The sequence below is a fragment of the Furipterus horrens genome, unplaced genomic scaffold (assembly GCF_987537825.1).
Source record: "Furipterus horrens unplaced genomic scaffold, mFurHor1.1.pri manual_scaffold_8, whole genome shotgun sequence".
In the NCBI taxonomy this organism is placed as follows: domain Eukaryota; kingdom Metazoa; phylum Chordata; class Mammalia; order Chiroptera; family Furipteridae; genus Furipterus; species Furipterus horrens.
In genome coordinates, this window is record NW_028327178.1 from 95,927,340 (window position 1) to 95,944,835 (window position 17,496).

At 41.4% G+C, this 17,496-nt stretch overlaps 1 long non-coding RNA gene across 1 annotated transcript; it reads left to right on the top strand.

Annotated features, from left to right (window-relative positions):
- Positions 1 to 781: 781 nt before the first annotated feature.
- On the top strand, positions 782 to 17,197 carry LOC150003570 (uncharacterized). Its single transcript, XR_016512668.1, has 3 exons — positions 782 to 937; positions 12,885 to 13,051; positions 17,037 to 17,197. It is a non-coding gene; the product is annotated as an uncharacterized LOC150003570 (long non-coding RNA).
- The last annotated feature ends 299 nt before the right edge of the window (positions 17,198 to 17,496 follow it).

Here is a 17,496-nt window from a genome sequence, read left to right on the forward strand (position 1 = left end):
TAAAACGGACCCCTCCGATTTCTTTTTCCTTTGGTCCCTGACTAGTCGATAGCTGCTTTGAAGTGCAGCCCGTGAGTGATCAAGAATGAGAGCCACAGGGACGAGCAGGAAGACCCCGAACCCTAGGATGTATCTCTTCTTTGGTGTTTTAGGTGAGAGACTGTAAGGCCGGCTCCCTTCTCATCCCTTCCAAGACTCAAACAGTAACTAACTTACTGTTCCCTCCTTTCTGCTTTTTCACCTTATGTAGGCAAAAAGACGTTTTAGAAAAGGTAAAGGAAAAAAAATGAAAGAAAACACATGCCTTCCTCATAAACATGAAAAAACAGCATCCCGTGGAACAAAGGAAATGCTCTGGGTTGCACAGGCATACCGCTTAAAAGAGACCTTGTTAAGTGAGAGCTTGTGGAAAACAAAGGGGCGCAGCTTTCCTGGGCCTGATGTTTATCTCCCGCAGAACCCCGCCATTCAGACGAATCAGAGCTTGCCTGGGTTCAGAAATGCCACAGCAGCACATTCTGTATTCCTAGTCCCCGCAGAAAGCACTGTCTGTGGGTGAAAGACATCTGCATCTAAAGCAAGACAATTAGCAAGGAGACAGGCGTGATGCTCACGCGGTGGGTCTATTTTTGGTCCCCAGCTAACTGAGGAGCAGAAACAGGGAAGGAGAGCGTGACTTCCTTCTCGTCTTTCGTTTATTTTTAAATATCTTTTCACACTAGGGTCAAATACACCTAACAGCGAATGACCGTTGTAGCCATTATCTTAGCCTACAGTTCAATGGCATTAAGTTCATCCACACTGTTGTGCAAACCTCACCACCTCCACCTCCAGGACTGTTACATCTTCCCAAATGGAAACTCCCCATCTTTCCTTCTCTGAAACCGCAGGCAACCACTCTTCTACTTTCTGTTTCTATGAATCTTAGGTGCTTCAGGTAAGCAGAATCATTCAGTAATTGTCCTTTGTGACCTGGTTATTTCCCTTAGCAATATGTTTATTTTATTTTACTTAGCATTACGTCTTCAAGGTTCATGTTGTAATGTTAAAATTTTCTTCCTTTTTATGGACAAATGGTATTCCATTGTATGTATATACCACATTTTGCTTATACATTCATCTATTGATGGATATATATCTCCAGAATGGAATTGCTGGATCACATGGTGATTCTATGTTTAATTTTTTGAGGCACTGCCATAGCAAAATGTGCATTTATTAATCTTTCTTGAGTCTCTTCTCTGGTGAGCTCAAATCCACACGGTAATATGGCAACATACCTGGGAGTACACTGCCAAGGGCTGACATGCCTGAAGGTCTTATAGGAGAAGGTGAGAGTGTGTCATCACCCATGTGGCGAAGAACATGCCTCCAAGGAAAGAACATGACTGCTCCACCTGCATGATCAGAAATTGAATGGCAACTAAATTTATAGAAAGGAGACTTTTCTGGAAGCCTAATAATACTGAAGATGCTGAACAGGTGGGAAAACACTGTGTAAAAGACAAAAATAATTGCATTTAGCTCAGCGAGAGATACAGCTTTTGTTTTAGGAAACTCAAGGATGTTTCTTTGGTGGAAGGGAGCGTTTATTTCAGTTAGTTTTCCTGGGCATAACCCAGTTGGGTGAGGATCATTTTTCATATTTCCACAAGCTACCTGGGGGCAAAAAGAAGAAAGGTGAGGAAGATTGAGAATGGAAAGGAAACCCAAGAAGAGACCAGTTGGTCAGGGTTTCAGGAGAGAAAACCTGTCATTGAGACCTTCCCTTTGTCAGGGGCAGCCAAGGACTGTCAATCACAACTAACATTCACCTTGGTGTTCTGTGCTACTCTGTCATCTCCTTGTTGTCCCTCTAAATCTTCAGTGAATGCCTGCTACCCCGAAGAGTGTCATTTTGGTAATACTTTAGGGTATGAAGGAAGGAAAGGGTCAGTGTTTTGCTTGGGTTGAATCTCCCCCAGAAGGAGAAGCTGGGACAAGAATTTGAGTGGAGTAGTTTATCCAGGAGAAGGGAAGCCAGGAGGGAAGTGGGGAGAAATGAGGTAAGAAAGGGGAGCCAGCTGATTCCAGCTGAGTTAATGAGCAGGTCAGCTCTGCACAGAACTGGGGCTGAACCCCACCTGTGCCCCGGGGCAAGGGACTGAGAGCAAGAACTGCTCTAATTGTGATTCTCTTAGCTTTTCAGAATGAGGGCAATGACAGATGCTCTGGCAGATAAGTAGGAGAGACTGTGTGACTTCAGAAGGGTTAATGTGGCTGGAACCTAAGGGTGAACAGGTAGGTGGTGCAGTTTTCTTGCAGACCCACCCGGAGTTGAGCTTTCCTGCTTGGCTGCCTGAGCCACTTCCTGCCTCTGACCCTCGAACAAAGGGTTGGGGGTGGGGGCAATAATGGCAACAAGACGGAGGGACATGACAATAAGAATTTGATCCAACTCTTCCCCCAATAAGTGTTTTCAGTAAAATAAGATAGGTGTTATTGACATATTTCAGAGATTTAGTCATCAGATTAATATGTGATTCATTATTCAGCATCTATTTCTGTCTTTCTGTATGCTATGGGCATAATGACAGAATAATGATTTTAAACACTTCAAAATAAATCACAACTTTTAGTTTTTAAGTATGCTTGCAATCCACTTCCCTGTGGATAAATTTTACATAATAGTAATTATGGCCTGTGTGTCTTGTATTGTGCTTTCATCAATTATAGCTTATCATTTATATTTCATTTTAATTTTCTTCACAGTCATCATAAATCACATTTTCAATAGCAACAAAGTATTCATCCAATGGCTGGACAATAATTTATCTAATGAGTTCCCTGTTTTTGGACCTGGGAGATTATTCCAGGTTGAGTTCCATGGAAACCAAGCTCTGAGAGGGGGACTACAGGCAGAAAATTAATTGAAGTGTTCTTGGGGGTGGAGGGAGGGATGGGGGGAGGGTAACACCTGTAAAGGGCCAGATAGTGCAGGTTGGCAGAGGGAGATGGTGAGCTGTTTTGCCTTAGCCATGAAGGGCTCAGCCAATCCCAGGAAGCAGATTGAGGTTAGGACGGTCTTGCAGAATTGTCTCGGGTTGGAGCATGAAGGCAGGGTTTTTATACCACTATATTGATTAGTTGTTAGATGTGGGCTGGAACCTCAGGCAAGGTAGGTTTCCTCAGGCAAGGAGGTTCCCAAAAAGGCTAGGTCCCTGCAGAGCCTTCTGGGCAGGGTATGACGGTGCCTAACTCCAGGGTGTTTTCCAGTTTTTCTAATGCAGATATCATAGTAAGATTCATCTTTGGATAAAATGCATTTCCCACTCTCCTTTCTGGGGAATCTGGGACACGCTGTCAGAAGCTGGAGTTTAGGAGTTTCCAGCCCTGAAATAACAGAGAATTGTGCCTCCAAAACACTTTCTGGCACTAACCAAGTTGTTCAAACCCCCTCTTGTTTCTTTAATTTCTAAAATGGTGATTCCAATTCTAGCTAATCAGAAATAGAGAGGAAGAAAAGTTACCTCATGGGCATGAAGCATTTTTAATACATATTAGAATTTTCCCCCCAAAACTTACGTTGTTGAATGTTTAAAAACACAAATTCTCGGGTTTATTCCTTAAATATTCCAAGTGACAAAATCTGAGATGGGGCCCAGAGTCCTGCATTACGAACCAGTATATCATCTGGTTTTTTTTTTTTTTTTTTTATTCTATTTATGTCAAAAAGAAAATTTGACAGACACTGCTTTAGAATGTAAAACTTCTTAATGAATCCGGAATGCTTTGTTATTTTTTGCTACTGTCTCAGAGGGAAACAATTTGCATCCTGTTTCCTTTGCTTTTTTTTCAAAACTTCCACCCTTCATCAGGTTCCCACCCTAATTTCAGCACACTGTCTTGTTATCTTGTCACTTAAGACTCTTCTGGAAATAGTATGATCTGAATTATAAATGTATTTTCATACGAGTTCTCCCATTTCCCAGGACATCTTGCTGGGCATTGACTGAGACCCCAACATGTGGAGGTCACCTGGTTAGGCAGTTTCTAATATCTTAGGTCATTTAATTCTGAAAGCGACCCCTTAGGTAGGTTTTATCATCCCCATTTTCTGATAGCAAGAAATAGAATGTCCCAGAGGTCAAATAAAGTACCCAAAGTCTTGATGAGCTGTTAATTACTCCAAGGTGTTAGGTTTGGCAGTAGCTCTTAAGTTGTATCTGAAGCCAGACATTCAGACATTCCTCTTAAACTCATAGGTATCTGAAACTGAAGACTTTTTCGGTTGTAAGTCACAGAAAACCCAATCCAAACTGGCTGAAGCAAAAAGGGAATTTATTGGCTCATATAATGAAAAACTCCATGAGTAATCAGTCTTCAGATGTGGCTTCATCCAGGGGGTCAAATGATGTCACCAAGTTTTTTTTTTTCCTGCCTCTCAACTTGAATAAATGTGTTTTTTGTTTTGTTTCCATTCCTAGGTAGACTTTCCTCTTGAGAAGTGGCTTCTAGTAGCCCCTTCCAGAGGGAAGGACTTGTAGGGGGTCATAGCCACAGAGTCTGAAGTTTCCTGATCAAAGCAACCTGGGACATGTACCCACCTTAACTGTAGCCTGAAAAGAAGATATTGGGTTGGCCAAAAAGTCTGTATGGGTTTTTCCATAAAATAAAAGACACGTTTTTTATTTTCACCAGTAGCTCTATTGATTCAGATATTTTGAGTACATCGGCTATTTCCCACATGGTATAATGTTGATTATTCTCAATTAATGTCTTGATTTTATCACTATCAACTTCAACTGGTCTACCCAACCGTGGAGCATTGTCCAGCCAGAAACCTCCAACCAAAACTTCACAAACCACTTTGACGCATTTGATCAGTCAGAGCACCTTCTCCATACACTGCACAAATCTTTTTTTTGCACTTCAGTTGCGTTTTTATTTTTCTTGAAATAATTAAGCATAATATGCTGAAAATGTTGCATATTTTCTTCCCTTTTTAATATTAAACTGGCTACACAAAAATTCACCAATGTTGATAAGTTTCTTAAAAAATTCACGCTGATATGACAGCTGTCACAATACAATCTAACAAAATTGTTTTTGAATGAAGTTAAAGACACCTAAGTGCTACTAGAGACATCTTATGGAAAAAAAACCAAATGAACTCTTTGGCCAACCCAGTACTTTGGGTTATATGCTGCAATCCCTGCTCATCCCAAACCTTTAAAACTGAAGAGGAGGAGCAAGTTTTTATACTAAAATTAGAATTATTACCCAAACAATGGAGACTGGAGACCGAGGAGCCAATAGGTAAATTTCTATTGCTACATTATTAACTGCATTGTAACTTTTCTTTAGTATTGAAAGGTGGTAAATACCCCTCCACAGCCTGCCTAGAGAATTCAAGGACTGTTTCAAACACTTCACACATTAACTGAGTCAATCTTCCCAACAACTCTAAGAGGTAGGTACTCTTATCATCTCCATTTTAGAGATGAAGAAGCTGAGTGATTAGAAATTTAAGTGGCCTGTCAGAACGTGTATTAAAAGTGGGATTACAACCCAGAAAGGCTGGATTCTGAGTCCATCCTCTTTCTGACCACACTCTGGCTTTGAAAGTTCTATGCTGTCATAGCGAAGTGTCAATACAATGCCACAGGCTTCCCATGATGTCTTTCTGAATTAATCTTAGACTACATCCAGCCCCCCCCCCCAACCTCTTCCCCTGCAGTCTAACCAACACATCTTCCCAAAAGTCACCCACAGGCTCTCTAATCCATACTACATGTGTAGACACCAGCCACATGCCTGGCTCTGTTCTAGACACTTGGGAGTGGAGGTGGGAACCACAGTGGTCAAGAAGACAGAGCTAGTTCCTGCTTATGCAAGGAACACCTAGACAGCTAAACAAGTGACTTTTTAAAACAAAATTCAAATACCTTCACGTGTCACCAAGGATGAAAGGCATCAAATGAATAAACAAAGTTCTTGAACTTTGGAGTATTCTCCCCTCAGTGTTATTTATGTCCTTTAACACAGTCTGGCTGAAGGATCCAGAGGCAGTCTTTCTCCCTGATAGCTTATATACCCTGGTCCTCAGCCTCAAAAGTCTGGCTTGGACTATCTCGTGCATTCTTAGGCTGTATGAAATTTAAAGTATGATAATTTTTCCGATGGTTTCCCAGTGTATTAGGGCCTCTCAGCGGTGTATAGCTCAGAACTTTGCCTTGTTATGAAAGTAAGAATGTATGTTCTTCATCAGTGTCAGGTGTTACCTTGCAGTAATGACATTGCTCTTTAATCTGGTCCTGGAAGCAGAGCTGTCACACCCATGACAGTGAGAAGACCTGGATTAGGAGTCAGGAGGTCAGCATCACAGCTCTCCGTATCTCTTGGTGGTCTCAAAAATCTCTCACCTTTCCTACATCTCAGACTTCTACTTTGCAGAGTGAAGACATTGAAATAGATGAACGTGAAGGGCTATTACCCACTGGGCCAAGACTGGAGAAACAAGACACATTGGATAGCATTTCCAAGGTTCTTAAAGAAGTCAGATTCTCATCAGGGCGTGGAATGTGGTTAGGGAGTTATGCTGGCCATGTGCTCAGAAAGACATCAGGACAGGAGCCAACTCTAGGAGCCAGAAGTTCAAAATGGACTCAAGTGTCCACATCACAGTACTGATCAGGGAAGAGAGAATGTCGATGAGACCAATCATGACATCAATGTGTAGACAGGATCCATGTGCATCTTCTGAGGCTGCATCTCAAGGTTAGTTCTTCCAAGTCCTGTCCATAGTCTGCTTCCTTCATGAGGCAGGGACTCTGCCTGCTTCACAGCTCTGTCACAGGCAGTTGACCTAATTGCATGGGCAGGAAATTCTTGTGCTCATTTGGAAGTCAGAGAAGTTCTCTCAGATGTGGCAAATGTTAGACACACTTGCTGCTCTCACTCCCACTCCCTGTGTCTGTGGAAAACATCACTAATCAATTACTGCCTCTTTCCCACTGGGCTTGGACATGGCTTCAGAGTCTTCAGCACAGCCTTCCAAGCAACCAATCTATTAAAGATGGCACTTAAGATGAAACTGATTTCCCAGACTAGCTTTTGAATTGCTTAATCCATAGTCCTTCTTAGACTATAGCCCAAAGACTCCTTCTATCGTAGATAACAAAGTGGTTTGAGGCTTGAGGCTCAGACCAAGTGCGAAATTGTGTGAGCTGCAAAACAGAGGCAGACATAAACGTTTCAGGTTCATGTTTACAGAAGAGTTTTGTAATAGCACCTATTTATGGCTGATGCTTTAGGTCAGACTATGAGCAGAGGGAGCCCATCAGACATGGTCAAGGAGTCCCCCACTCAGATCTGTCTGGACTTAGTATAAATAAATGACTGTACGTCTCTTAGAGCGTCTGGTGTATCATTTCAGCTTCCTGGCTTTCATTCATATTGGATCCTAGGTACAGACAGGATCTTGTCTATGCAACCCTTTTTATCATCCCAATATCATTATAATCTGCCAGTTTATTAAGAATTAATAGATAATGGGCTGGCCCTGTTTTCAGCCCTCTTTAGCCATGTCTTAGTAATGGGGGGGGGGGTTTCCAGGGACAGAATCACAGGTGAGTGAACACCCCACATCCTTATTTATATTTAATCAAATGCTAAGAGGTCCTTGGGCAATATCTTAGGGTTGGTAGGGGAAATCTACAAGAAAACATGGGGTTTTGCCCCTTAAAGGGACAGTCTGATTGTTGGCAGTAGAATATTAACGGTGAATGCAGGAAAAAAAGGTTGCACAAATAAGACATTCTCTTGATGTTTTAGTAGAGATTTTGCCTGAGTTGGAAGCAGCACAGACTGCAAGCTCTGGTGTGAGGTTTGATCTCTTAGTTTCACTGACTTCAGAATAACATGGAAAATATGAGCCTTAGCAGGGAAGTCTGGGTTGTCACTATGGCTGCACTTGATTAAGAGTCAGCTATTAATTGTTCACATTAGAGAGACAGAATGGTTCAGTGGAAAGAGATTTGGGTTTGAAACTCAATTCCTTCACTTATAATATATACATTAGGAAGAAACCAAAGTCTTATATATGAGCCAGAGATCAACTTATTGGAACAGAAATGTAGGAGGTGAAGTGTTTTGCTAAGAAGAGCCAAAAGAGGACAATTCAGTTCTACTTTGGAATCAACTGAACAAAAGTGGACCTGAGGACTAGATTTTATCAGGGCATCTATAGTGGATCATTTCCACCATAGGACAATGGCCTCTAGGTCCTCTACCCAAGGAGAGACTGAGCAATATGAACAGACTGGTCTTGTGCTTATTGTAACCCTAGTGTTTGCTCTATAGATGCATGCATGTGCTGGACAACCTAGGCCAACTCTCTTTTCTAGATATTACTAGTAATTTTGTGTCATTGAGTTCAAAGCATTCTTAAGAAATTTAGGACTACTGCTAGATAAGAAATAGATAAGAAATAATTTACTTCATTTCTAAAATAAAATCATTTTGAAGGACTATTAAAGGAACCAAATGGGTAGAAATAAAATTCTAAGCCCGGACATTGGTCTTCCCTAGAGCTGGGACTTGGGGTCTTTATTTTATTCCAAGGTAATGGTTCAGGTTTTTTAGACTCGTGATTTTACTTTAAGCTTTCATTCGTTCTTCTTCATTCATTCATTCTTTCCCTCACAGGTTGTAGTAGTTAAAAATAAAGACTGGACTCTAACACAGGTATGAATAGCAGTTTTTGCCATATTCTAGTTGTATGAGTGAGAGGAGTTATTCAATAGCTCTGTCTTCTGTCAACTGGGGCAATACTAGGGGTTAACTCACAGGGTCCCTGTGAGGATTCAATGAGATGCCACAGTAGAGTCCCTGACGCTGCACCCAGCACAGAGCAAGCCCCCAAGTCATTTCATTGCTTAGCCACTGATGTTAGGATGTTGGTATAGAATAAAAGCATAAATAGATACCCACAACACAGAAATAGCAGTTACTGCCTCCCCGGCTGAGTTCAGGGCTGAAATTAACTTGAATATTGTTTTCTCCACTTGTGCCACAGGGTTACTGGTTCTTTATGGCTCATATTCCCAAATCCTGAGAAATCTTTGAGTTCATAGAGACACATCCACAGGCACTGGGAACTTCCAGGTTGTCTGTCTCGAGCCCCCATAGAACAGCATTGTAGATCAGCAAATGCCAGACAGCTTCCCACTCAGGAAATCTCACTGATCCCTCCTCCCACGCAGTCACTGCATTTCCATTGCCAGTTCAGCCTTTTCTTTTTATCCAGCAATCCGGTCTCACCAGCAATTCTCATTAGGCCAGCAATGAATGTGGCTTAAATGGAAAATGTTGTTTGTGCATGTGGTGTCAGGGAAGATGTTATTAATACAGCTCTGGGATGACAGCTGCTGCCAACCTGTTGGGGAAGCCACAGCCACAAACACAGCCTGTCTGATCAGTGGGTTGTCCCACAATCAGTCTGGGAGACACTTAAAAGTCATCAGGCCCAATCCATAGCTGATATCTGAGTCCCTCTGGTCTGTGGCCATCCAATCTAGGCTCCAGTGACTTCAGTGGGAGAAAGTCTGTCTTCCATTGTAACTCCGATGTGGCTTTTGCCATCTCTGAACAAATTTATTTGCGACAATTTTTTGTTTGTTTCAAATGTAGCCTCAAAGTAACTTTTTCAGAATGTCTTCTCACTGAGGTTAATTTAGAACCCTGTGACAATTGGATACAAATAAAACTTCTCGTCCCCATGATAACTCTACAGATTCAAAGAAGATAGTGGTGGGTTCAGGGAGATTTTGTAACTTGCGAATTAAGCATTTCCAAGTATTTCTCAGATAAAGTGGCTACCTGCCCTTTATTATCTTAGACTCATATCCCAGATCCACCTTGGACTAGCCGTGTGGCTTTAGGTAAGCTACCTAAAATCTTCCAGACCCCAGTTTCCTCATGTGTAAAAGGAGAAATGTATATTTATACATTTATTTAAAATTGTGTATGCTTTAGAGAGATACAGTTGAAATAAGGTAAACGTGCTTGACCCAGTCCCTGGCATATAGCAGGCACTTAATACATTGCATGATTATTATTGCTGCTGTTTTAGCATTCAACTTTGAGCACATACTCTTGGTGGGCTTTGATGAACTCAGAAGTGTTTAAAACTTATCAAAGCCTATAAACTCTTAAATGATCTAGGCCCTGCTTCCCTTTCCACCCTCACTTTTCACTGGTTCTTTTCCTTTGTTGACCACACTCCATCCAAACTGGAGACGCTAAACTCCTTCCCCTTGGGGTCTTCTCATTGGGCCATCACCTCCTTCTCATTTGGATGCATGCACTTTCCACCACGGCCTCTTTCTGAACTTCATGTCTCATTTTTCCAAACATCCCTCCTCCAAAAGAGGTTTTCCTTGGCCACTCACTTCCACAAGCTCCCCAATGAATCTCTCACGCTGTCCCCTCTTTGTTCTTCATGACGTTCACCAAAATATGCAATTATGTATTTACCTGTGTGTTTACCTTAATGTTTATTTTCACTGCTAGACTGTCAGCAACATAAACACAGGAAAACAGTCTTTTTACTTTAAAACATTTTGTTTTTAACATGTTATAATGGAAAATTTTCAACATAACAAAAAAGTTGGAAAAAATGTTGTGTAAACCTCCATAGGCATATGCTTTAGATCGTATATTTAGTATTTGGCTGTATTATCTTTATCACATATTTATCCACTTATCCATCCATTCATCCATCCAGTCATCCACTCATCCATTCATCCATCCACCCACCAATCCATCCATCCTATTTCTTGATACATTTCAAACTGAGTTGAAGACATCTATACATGTCACCCCTGAACACTTCAGCGTGAGTATATTATTAACCTGAATTCAATGTTCAGTTCTTCTCCTTTTCTCAAGGAAAATGCACAAATCGTGAAGTGCACAAGTATTAAGTAGTGTACAACTGGTTAGTTTTGAAAATGCATACTGCTATCTAAACCAAACCATCATCAAGATACAAAACAATGTCATGCCCAAAATTTCTTTATACCTTCTCAGTCAAATCCCAATTCCACTCACTCTTAGAGGCAACTACTATTATGGTTTTTGTGAAGATCAGTTTTTCTTTTTCTGGAAGTTTATATAAATTGGAATCGCTAGCATGTATTCTTTTTTTGTAAGATTTATTTCACTCAACATAGTGTTTTTGAGATTCTTCTAACTTGTGATATATATCAATAGTTCATTCTTTTTTGCTGTGTAGTGTTCCATTGTATGGGTATACCACAGTTTGTTTATTTGTTCTTCTTTTGATGACCACCTGAGCTACTTTGTATTTTTAGCTATTATGAATGAAGAGGTTATGAACATTCCATTATATTCATTTAGCTTGTTCTTTGGTTATTATGAGTAAAGAGACCATTTTATCACATTTGTGTATCTTAGAAAAATATCTAGGAGTAAAATCTCTGGATCATAGAGTAAGGATAAGTTTACTTCTCTAAAACACTACTGGACCTTTTCCCAAAACAATTGTAAGAAGGAGCTTTTTTGTTTACTACTATCAACCAGCTAGTAAGTGAATTGGGCACAAAGTAAATCCCCCGTCGGCAGCTGTCCGTCTCGAGAGACGATGGTGTAGCTTCTTAAGAGTCTATCTGCACCGCCGAGAATGGTTGTGCAGTCCAACTCGGGAGTGACACGGTATCTGTCTCCTCCCGTGTTGAATCGACATCTTGCGATGACGCTGGAGTGTCCTCTCCAGTGGAGCTGAAGCTACAGAGCCTGGGCAGGGTGATATGGAGGGTCTGCTGTTGCCCATGCAGCAGACCCCCCCTCTCTTCGCAGCTGAAGGATCCAAGGGAAAGACGGAGTCAATACAGCTTGGCTTCAGGTGCGCCGCAGGAGTTGCCGGTGTTGACTACAACGTCAAACCGCCTTAGGGACTCCGGCTCCGGATTTTCTGTCGGGGTTTACTCCCTTAGCCTTTCCCCTGAAGAGGTATGCCGCAAGGCAGCGGAGGTTTTTTGGAGTCAGAGTTTTCCTTCTCTGATGTGCCCTGACTGGAAGATCGAACCAGCGACACTTAGCTCGCAGGCCGACGCTCAATCCACTGAGCCAAACCAGCCAGGGTAGCACAAAGTAAATACATAATAAATATCTGTTAAATAAATGAATAGAGAAAATAAGTATAAGTAGAGTGACTATTCTAACCCTTACTTATTATTTACTAGTGAAGTGTGACCCACCATGAATCAGGGACGTCCTCTGAGCTTTCAGTTTCACTTTATACGGGGGTAATAAAATGTGTCTTAGACATTGCTGAAATGATCAGAGCTGAAAGCCCAAGAGTATGAGCCTGGGGGTTGGGGGCAGAGTTAAGAGGTGAGTAGCACTTCTCATTTAATATGACTGTGCCTTTCCTTCTGTCCCCTCCCTGCAGGCAGTCAGGGAACATGCCAAAGCTTAGGCACTGGAGGGGCCAGGGAAATTGAAGAAGTGAGAAGCTCTTGGATCACCAATTTGTCCTCTAAAGTTGGCATTTCTATACTTTCTTCTCTTACATTTTTTTCTTCAGATTTAATGTCTAGGTTTGTCTGATTTTTAAACTGGGTTATTTGAATGTCAAACTTTTGATAACACTTTAATAGAGGTGTCCATTAACCCGTGCTAAATGAGAGCCCAGCATCTCTGGAAGTGCATGTGACATCCACATGAATACCAAATGCCTTCATCAGGTGCAGCACTTACGCGATGAATACCAAACTCTGAGTCCCACTCAGGGACCCAGACTTCCTCCAGGGAGTTGCCAACACCTCTTTGTGTTTCCTCAGCAGTACCTCTCAGCCCTGTTTGCTGTTTGCTCCCAGGTGATGAGACGTGGCAATTGTGGCTTTAGCTGAAATACATGAATGACATCCTAATCACCAAATTCAGAGATGGAGCGAGGAGGAAGCTGGGGCACATCACCCAGGCAGGAGTCGGCAGGAGGAAGCCCACTTATTATGCAAGATGCATTCCAAACACTTCATAAAAGGTGATAACTTTCTTTGACCAATGAATATATTATTTATAAGTGATTCAGATTCTTTTCTCCCTCCTTTCTGCCCCCAGTCCTTCTGCCCCCCATTTTCACAGTACGTTGTAGCACTTGTTCAATGATGAATCCCCCTCATGATAAATAATTTATAAAGCAATTTACAAGTACGTTATTTTTAGCAATAAGGCCTGGAAGAAAGTGTTTTACTGATACACACACACACACACACACACACACAACCATGGCTTATAAGTAGCAAGATATCAGATCACCAGTAAGTAAGGGGGATAGGCACGAGAAGAAGGGTGTTATAAGCACAAACCTAGGCCCTTATACATGAACCATGTGAGTGTATGAAGCACATTTGCATAATAAGCAAGAAAAAGCCCACCGAAAAGAATATTTTCTTTTAATTTTTCGTACCCAGCTGCCATAGTCTTTCACATGATGTGATCCTAAGTGAAGATATTTTCTCCTTAACATCTAACTTCTTTTGAACCTGTTCATTGATCCAGACCCAGTGCTAAGGGTTCCCCATAAATCATCTCAGTTTATCTTCACCGACTCTATGAAGCATGTGCTGTCATTATCCCCATTACATGGATGAAGAAACGAAGGCTGTCTCCAGGCCTTCAGCATTCCCTTTGTGAACTCTCAGTCCAGTTAATGCCACTCATTTAAGTATTTATTCAATCAATAATATTCAATGGGTGTTTGATAAGCTCCTGTTCTGTGTTTTGTTCTGAGAGTGCGGATGTGTAGATGGACGACGTGTCTTTAGCAGCGCAGTGAATAGAAACAGAACAAGCTGCATCAATATGGTGGAATTTTCTAGTAGTCATGTTATAAAGAATGCAAAGAAAAAAGATGAAATTAATTTAAGTGGCATTTTATTTAGCCCAATATGTCCTTAATATTCTTATTTCAACATGTACTCAATATTGACCTTGTTAATAGATATTCTAAATTCTTTTTGTAGCATCTTATAAACTCCGTGTGTATTCTATAATTCTGATACATTTCAGTTCAGACCAGCCATGTTTTCCACGCTCAATATTTACAAGCAGCTTGTGTTATTGGACTGGATGGCATGCCTAAAGGAAAAGGAAGGAGGCTAAAGCAGAGGGTAAAAATATCACTATAATGTGACATTTGCTCTCAGAATGATCAATACAGGGTGGGTCGAGAGGTAGCAAAGAGGGGGATGGGAAGCCCAAGAAGAGGGAATTTCAGGAGCCTGGGAAGGAGTCAGATTGGAAAGTAGGTCCAATAAGATCAGCACCCCCTAATTTCAGTCATTCCCCACTCCCCTACCAATTACTTATCTGATTTCTCTACTTACCGCTGTTTCTGCTGTTTCTTTATTATTTTTAAAATTGATTTCCTTTTTCAAACTTAAATTCATTTAGCTATGGAAATATTTGATATTACCATTAATGGAATAGCAGAATTGATTGTTATAAATAAATTAACCATAAAATAAATTCAAAGCGAACAAAACAAAACTATTAAATTCTAGCCCTGTTTTTTTGCCTGTGCAAAGCTTTGGGGTTTGCTTAATCTTTTTTTTTTTTTAAGGGATGGCAAGGGAATGAAAAGAGGGAACTTATGTTTTGAGTCAAGGTGGACTTTAGGGGGCTGTATTTGTGGTCTCTACTAAAACAAGCAAAAACCAACAAATATAGGCAGTAATGATTTCCAAAACCTGGGCAAGAGGCAAGAGAGGACAGAGATCCCTGAGAGATGGTAAAAAATGAGGTGAGTCCTGCGGCTGACCCAGCTTCCTGCCTAAGATCACTTGTCCTCCAGTGAGTACCACTCGGACCCCATCCAACAAGTCTTAGAAGCAAGACCCCAAAGGACCAAAATGTTTCCAAGTTACTTAACTTCATGCTAGAACAAAGCTAAAGAATACGTCTAGGAATATAAAAATCAACAGGCTGCAATGCAAGGAGAGAAAGCCCAGGAAGAGCCTGGTAGCTGAAGAGATAGTACGGAGTCCAGGGAGATGAAGGCAGCCAGAATTTGGAGGACAGAGTCCTTGGGGGGGTATTGTCGGGGGGCTGCGCAGAGCAGGAATCCCAGGTCCCTGCAGAGAGCTCCTCTCAAGCATTCACCTGAGTATTGAGCAGTACATTCATTTAAAGAAGGGACCAGGGAAAACTACTCTGTGCTCTCACTGGGAGGGCTGGGAATAGTGCCTGCTCCCACCAGCCAGACTGCAAAACCTCATGATTCATGGAGCATACGCTCAAGTTCACGAAAAGGTCTTGCCTTGGGAGCGGGGAATAATTAGCTTTCTTTTAGAGTGGGTATCCCTCTGATCATACCTAACACATTTTAGAAGCAAGATCCCAGGAATTAAACTGTTTCCAAATAACTGCATCCAGGGACATGCTAAAGGTAGTTTGAGGACTATAAAAATTTCCAGTACCCAACAAGGTAAAACTGATGACATCTTGCATCCAATCAGGGATCACCAGGCATGCAAAGAAGTAACAAATTATGACCCATCATGAGGAGAAAAATAAGTTGAAACTGAACCAGAACTGATGCAGATGTTACAATGAGCAAGAACATTAAAAAAAAAAAAAAAGTTCTGATACCTGTATGCCAATTATACCTCAATAAATTATTCTTTAAAAGAGGAGCTCAGCAAGTGTTCGGAAATGGTTGTCTGGTGTTAAACTGTCTTCTCAGTATAATCAGATGTGGAGAAAAAGACTTGAAAAATGAATTACTTTGTCTCTAGGTTAGTCAGTGTTACTCAAAGATGTGTCTATATGTCATGTAAACTCATCTCCCAGAAGCACTGGGGAAAGCGTGGTGCACTTGGGGGAACTCTTGGCCAGACTGTGCATAGGACTGAAGGCAAGAGGTTCTGGGATCCTCCAGAAAGTACAAGGAATCCATTTGGCTGGACATCCAGTGCAAGGGAAAATCCAGGGAGGGAGATTTCAAATAATCAGAGGCTGAGCTGAGACTTTTAACTGTATTGGCATAAGTTAAGGTAGCATATTGGCTGAAATACTGGCCTACGTTCAAATCTCCATTCTTGTCCTGTAGGAGGTATTGGAATTTGTTCAAGTTAAGTAAGCTCTCAGAACATCTTTTTTTGTCCTTGATAACACAGGAGTATTAACAACTGCTTAAAGTGACAATTGGAGAAGATTAAATTTTATAATATAAGTCACTCATTTTTCTTTCTTTCTTTTCCTCATGGGGCTTAACACCATCTGAAATGACTGTGTTTTAATTTCAGTTTGATATTACTGATATTCTGTACTCTTAACTTTCCCATCAGCCAAAGTAGGGATCTCGCCTGTTCTGTTCCAGTTTCTTTCTCTAGCACTTAATATGTACAACACTGGACACGTAGTAGGCTATCAATAAATATTTGGTGAGTGAAAGAATAAACCTAGGGAGCATAACACAGCATCTGAAACACTGTAGATGACCAGCAATTAAGAAATGTTTATTTAGGTTCTTAGAACAAGCTCATATATTCAAAAGTATAAGTCTGTTCCACCAAGATCTTGTCAAGATGTCAGGTGGTAAGCAAAGCAAGTGTGGCCAGCTGTCTAACTCTGAGTTCTCCTAAGTTCACTGCTTAAGTCAGGGTCAAGCAAACTTTTGGTGCCCCAGGCCAGGTTGAGTCATGCTAGATTTAAGGAAAGAAGCAAGTAAATAAAACGTTCCGTCTGATCTGCCCGGGTGAACCTCCCTTCTGGCCCCAGGAGCTGACGCCCTGGACCATGGCACAGAAGAGATAGTTAATAATAAATTACAGACATGGTACAGCAACCATAGGGAGACCCTGTATTCTCTCGCACAGCCCACATGTTCACTCACTGGCCTGCTCTACCCCATGGGCTTAATCAGCATCAAAGCGAAACAAATCCAATAAAATGTTTCCCTGAGCTAGGAGTGAGTTCAATGATTCATTCTCATTCATTCTCTCTCTCTTCTTCCTGCCAAACAGTTGATCATAGCTGATGGGAGAACAAAGGAACAGGCATTTCAGAGAAGCCAACCTCATATCTCTCCCCTCTTTTGCTCTCTCACAAGGCTCAAGACCCTTCCCTAAAGCTTACCAAGACTTAGTGATAAGTGCCATTTGGATAATGGTGCTGTCTGTGTCTTCCCAGTAGCTGGACACTTACATGGCATCTTGTTGCTACCTTTTTATTGTTCCGTGGTGACAGTGAAAATGATGTGCTCAGATCTCCTCCTGCAGGGGCTGTAACTGACTGATGACTCCCGGCCGCTGCCCCAAGAGTGACACCTAATCCATGCTTCCTCTGAGATACCAATGACTCAGTACCGCAGCGGGTACTCATTTCAGGTTCATTCCTGCAAGATTCGGGACTCTTTTAATAAGTGATTGTGTTTTAATGGTATTTTTTTTTTGAGGTGTAACTGACAAATAAAATTGTAATATA